A 6,411-nucleotide genomic window follows, 5' to 3' on the forward strand; every position below is an offset into this window, starting at 1 on the left:
TGAGCGAGTCAAGCGCGCGAGAGAAAATGGGGGAAAGGGGCTGAAGTGCGGTAGCAGGTAGCGACCGATTCCCGACCAGTCCTTCTCTCTTCAAACTGGCGGTCTTCTTCACCTGGTAGCTTCTTCGAGATCTTCTTCTTCCACAGGTCGAACCCTAATTCCAGGAGGGAATACATGGCTTTTCAAACCCAACGAGGGGATTCATTCTTTAAAAAAAACAACAACTAAACTGTTTAGGGCAACCCTGCCTCCCTTATATAGGGGTGAAGGTGGGTTAGGCCCATTAAGCCAAAACAAAGGTAACTAAAACATAAAATACTGACCTATGACTCCGACAAGACAAAACGACTCACGAAATTAACACACGATAGCGGGGTTTAGAGATCCTTATAGGATGAACCTCCCTCCCTTACACTAGACTGTGACGAGCCGGGAAACGACGAAAACTAAAACAAAACGACGAGTAAACAAAAGACATAAAGATACGAAATGGTGTCCATTACCCGAAATACTTGAATCCGGGCATGTGTACCGACGCCTTGGCTTGCCGGGCGGGCTGAACGCGGGCGGCCGGCGCTGTCGGGGCCGGCGGCGACGTCTCCGAAGAAGAGTTCGGTGCTGGAGTAGATGCTGTCGGGGGCGACGGTGACGATTCTGACGGTGTGTCCGGGGCTGCGCCATCAACCGCCGTCGCGCAAGCTGTGAGTAGATACAGGTAGCCTCACATTTAGACTACTCAAATAACAGACAGATATGAGATTTTAGATCTGTCTGATATTTGAAATTAAAAATTAAATTTAAAATCTTAAAAGATAATTAACCCATAATTAGTAATCAAAATCTATTGAATCCTAAAACCAAAATAAAACAAAGAAAATTGAATTAAAATTCAATTGAAATAAAACATGCTCCTTGTGGTTTGACCCTTACTCACTCTAGGTTCGTGAGGTAAATTAATTGTTGAATAATCTCAGATCCGCACACGTTGATAAGTTAAACAAAGTCTTAAACTCATTAGTTAAACATCAAAAATTGGGGTTATCAACTGGCGCCGTTGCCGGGGGAGTATGATAGATTATAGGAAACTCAATAAAGCTACTAAGAAAGATCATTATCCATTACCCTTTATTGATCAAATTTTAGAAAAATTATCTGGGCAAATTTTTTTCTGTTTTCTTGATGGATATTTAGGATACAATCAAGTTAATATTCATCCTGAAGATCAATAGAAAACAACATTTACTAGTCCTGTAGGAACTTATGCTTTCAGGCGTATGCCTTTTGGTTTGTGTAATGCTCCAGCAACATTCCAAAGGTGCATGAATGCTTTATTTTCAGACTTAGTAGGAGACTGTTTAGAAATATTCATGAATGACTTTTCTGTCTTTGGGAGTACATTTGAAAATTGTTTGTTAAATCTTACCAAAGTTTAAAAAGGTGTATTGAATCTAACCTTGTATTAAGTTAGGAAAAATCTCATTTTATGGTGTAGGAGGGAGTTGTGCTGGGACACTTAGTAAGTAATCGTGAACTGGAAGTCGACAAAGCAAAAATAGAGATCATCCAGAGCCTTCCACCTCCAACCAACCTAAAAACCCTTAGGGGTTTCCTCGGCCATGCAGGTTTCTATAGAAGGTTCATTTTAGATTTTGCTAAAATTTCAAAACCACTTACGAATCTTCTGTCATCTAAAAATAATGATTTTGAATTAAATGTTAAGGCAAAAGCTGATTTTGAAAAATTAAAGGAAGCTCTCATACAAGCACCCATCTTGCAATGTCCTGACTGGACCTTGCCATTTGAATTGATGTGTGATGCTCCAGATTATGCTGTAGGAGCAGTTTTAGGCCAGAGAAAAAAACAAGAAACCTGCGGCTATTTATTATTCTAATAGAACCTTAATGGATGCACAACTTAACTATACAACTACAGAAAAGGAATTACTAGCAATTATATTTGCTTTAGAAAAGTTTAGATCTTATCTTTTAGGAAGTAAAATTACTGTATTTTCTGATTATGCAGCAATTAAATATTTGTTATCAAAGAAAGAAGCTAAACCAAGATTGATTAGATGGGTTCTATTGCTGCAGGAATTTGATTTAGAAATCAAGGATGAAAAAGGGTGTGAAAATGTAGTTACTGATCATCTGTCTAGGATAAGTGGCACCCAACCAACTTTAATAGATGATTATTTTCCAGATGAAAATGTTATAACAACACAAGGAACAGAGTTTCCTTGGTTTGCACATATGGTGAATTTTATTGTTTTAGGAAAAATACCTACAAGATGGACGTCACACGAAAGAAAAAAACTTATCAAAGACAGCATATTATATTTCTGGGAGGATCCAGAGTTATTTCATAAGGAATCGATCAAATATTAAGAAGGTGTGTACCAGAAATAGAGCAGAAAAGTAATTGGAATTTTGTCATGCAAAACTAGGAGGAGGACGGTACTCTGCTAAGGTAACAGCTCATAAAGTTTTAGAATCAGGATTTTTCTGGCCTTCTTTATTTCAAGATGGTAAAAATTTTTACAACACATGCTTAGTATGTCAAGCCTCGATTAATATCAATAAGAGAGACCGTATGCCTTTCAAGCCTATTTTAGAAGTAGAAATCTTTGATCTATGGGGAATAGATTTTATCGGCCCATTCCCAAACTCTTATGGTTATGAATACATTTTGATGGCAGTTGATTATGTGTCAAAATGGGTAGAAGCTATACCTACCAAGATCAATGATAGTAAAGTAGTGGTGAATTTTGTAGAAAAGAATATATTTTATAGTTATGGGTGTCCTAGAGCTATAATTAATGATGGAGGTTCTCATTTTACAAACTATAATTTCAAAACCTTTTGAAGAAGTTTGCGGTACATCATCGAGTCACAGCTCCCTATCACCCTTAAGCTAATGGTCAGGTAGAGTTGAGTAATAGGGAGGTTAAGAAAATACTTAGAAAACTAATACGTCCTGATGGGAAAGATTGGTCAAAGAAAGTAGAAGAGGAATTATGGGCTTATAGGACAGCTTATAAAACTCCTTTAGGAATGTCTCCCTTTCGAATGATTTATGGAAAAGCTTTCCATCTACCTTTAGAATTAGAACATAAAGCTTTGTGGGCAATTAGGAGGCTTAATGTTTCTTTGGATAAAGCAGGAAAGCATAGAATACTTCAATTACATGAGCTGGAAGAAATTAGGAATGAAGCATATGAGAATTCTAAAATATATAAAGCCAATATGAAAGCATTTCATGATAAAATTTTTAGGAGAAGGGTATTTGTAGAAAATCAGAAAGTTTGGCTTTATAATTCAAGGTTGAAATTATTTCCTGGAAAATTAAAGACTAGGTGGCATGGACCTTTTATTGTCAAAGAAGTCTTTGAGAATGGAGCAGTTGTAATTATAGATCCCCAATCTAAAAAATGCTTCATAATAAATGGACAAAGATTTAAGCCCTATTTGCAAAATGAGGATTTACATGGACCTATCAAGATACCTCTAGATAAGTCTCCAAATAATGCTAGCATGATTTAGTTTTTACTGCTTTCTTTCCCTTTTTTTTTGTTTTGTTTTCTTTCGTTAAGTTTGCAGGTTTAGTTATGCAAAGCATCAACTGACTAACAGATCAGATAACGTCTTCACCAACTTGACTAAATCCACTATCTCCACAAACTCCACATCCTCAGTTAGCTTTCTCTCTCTGTGATTGTTTCAATTGTATTAATCATAAGCATGTAGGAACACGCCATATTTTAAAGAAAGGGGTCATCATAAAATTATTTCTCTGAAGAACTAATCATGATCTTAGTTGATATCTAAGTAATGTTAGATCGAGTAGTTAAAATCTTGTCAAGGATGTTTGGAGTTAAAAGACTTGACAGCCAAAGTAAACCAAAAGTGAATTAAGCCTAACTAAGTGCATGAATGTTCATACTAGTTTGATTTCACAATTCTTATCATTATATTTCTCTCCCCTTATCACCCACATCAGGTTGGGTTCACATGCATGAAATTCTTATCATTATCATTACATGCATGAAATTTTTTCGCTTTAGTGGAGGGAAGGGCCAGTGTTGACTCAAATACAGTATTAAATACTGATGTGAGTGAAGCTCCCAAAGCTATAAAGGGATACAAAACCTCTTTGGGGAAATAAGCTGCCGATCTACTAAGGACAGCATATGGGTGGTGGATAAGTGACACAAAAATTTAGAAATAAAGAAAAGCTGCACAAAGTTGATATGCCATCCCAAAAAAGGACAAAAATGTAGAAAAATGTGCAATAAAAGAAAAGTCGTACACAACCAGCGCACAAGCTGTGCGCAGCCGCAGCCGCTAAAGCTCACAATTGTGCGGCTGTGTGCACAGCGCACACACAATGCATGACGTGTAACGCCGTCGTGCAAGCTGTGCACAGCTACAGGTAGCCTCACATTTAAACTACTCAAATAACGGACAAATCTAAGACTTAGTCTAGATCTGTATGATATTTCAAATTAAAAATTAAATTTAAAATCTTAAAAGATAATTAACCCATAATTAGTAATCAAAATCTATTGAATCCTAAAACCAAAATAAAACAGAGAAAATTGAATTGAAATTCAATTGAAATAAAACCTGCTCCTTGTGGTTAGACTCTTACTCACCCTAGGTTAGTGAGGTAAATTAATTGTTGAATAATCTCAGATCCGCACACATTGATAAGTTAAAAAAAGTCTTAAAATCATTAGTTAAACACCAAAATTTGGGATCATCACCTAGTAGGGCAATCTAACGAGATCCTCCTCGTGTTTGTCATATTCAACTATCTGTAGTATGAAAAATACATTATCTCTTGCCTCGATGATCCTCGTATTGAACTGAACACTCCTTTTAGGTGTCAAACAATATCCTCCACGGAAATAGCAGCAGTAGGATCGGACTCGTCTATAACCAACATACCATCAAGGCTTGTGAGGTCTACTTCATCAACAGAAGTAGACTCAGGCCCATCTTCGATGACATGTAGCACCTTCAATCCAGCCTGCATAACCATGTTGATCACATGCGCAATACACAAGACATGTCTCTTTGTAGTGAAATAGGTGTTCATTGACCGCAACTCCCGTACTAATATTGCCATCATTGTTGCATTGTTCGAAGCATTTTTGTCGTAATAGCCCATATCTTCGTGCTCGATTTAAATTCTGCTAGAGCCTCCCACACAACCTCGCTCAAGCACTCCCCAACGTGTGATCCCTCCAACTAGAGTATAGCAAAGACACATTCACCCATTTTCCATTCTGTGTCTACCCAATGAACTATGAGACTGATAAGCCTAAAAATACGTGTAAATATGTCGTTGATTTGATGTTTAGACTAATACAATAAAATTTATAAATACCCTTAATCACTAAATATAGAATATAGAGCAAGCAAGGGTTCGAACCATAGGGAGGTAGAAAGTAAGAATTTTTATCTAATTTCAATGAATTAATTCAAAAATGAATTAATTGTGCAATTAATAAATCTTAATTATGCTTCATAGTGTTTTTAATTAATCAAAATCAAGTAAAAAACTTAATTTTGATTTTAAATATTTCAGTCAGAAAGCTCAAGATAGAATTATTTCAGTTATAGTATCAGATTAATTCGGATTTCCCAACTATTATATAATTTTAAGACAATTCTTATGAATTGAAATTGGGAATTTAATAATTAAGAAAGGGATTTTATAATTGGACTTCAAGATGAATGAATTTTTTAATCAAATTTTTTTTTTAGGTTTTTTATATATAAAAAGATGAAATCTGACCCTAAATTAAAAATATAATGATGCAAAAATGTTCAAAATTGATGTAGAATTAAAGATCAAAAACTAGATCTTGAGTCAAAATCAAAATGCAGTGTTAATTTCAATCAAAACCACTTCTAGGGCATGGACATTATGCCCATGCCTTGGCGTTTTAGAATCGTTCAAGAAGTAAATTGAAACACAAATGAGAAACTTACAAATTTGAGTGCAGAATCAAGAACTGTTGACTTCCAAAGCAACTCTTTCATGGTCAGAATTCTTGGAGAGAGCTTTAAAAATGAATTTTGCCCTTTTTTAGATCTCTATTTAAGAATCCAACCCTAGGGAATGTAGAGGGGAAAAAGACAAACATGCCCTCAAAATTTCAACCCCATCAGACGTCTAGATCTCAAGATATCAACGTTTTACTAGCACTTAATCTCTCTTCAAAATATCTCAAAAATTGGCATTTCTTGATTGTTTGGCATTATTTTTCTCATTTTCCACCTTCTTGGATCACGTTCTGACACGTGATTGTCCGCCACTGCCGCCCACAATCATTAGAAAGTGATTCCTGTATTTAAATGGACCAAAAAATGCCATGTCGCCCTTTGCTTTATTTTTTCTTGTAAA

This window comes from Wolffia australiana, chromosome 1 (assembly GCF_029677425.1).
Source record: "Wolffia australiana isolate 7733 chromosome 1, ASM2967742v1".
NCBI classification, from domain to species: Eukaryota; Viridiplantae; Streptophyta; class Magnoliopsida; order Alismatales; family Araceae; genus Wolffia; species Wolffia australiana.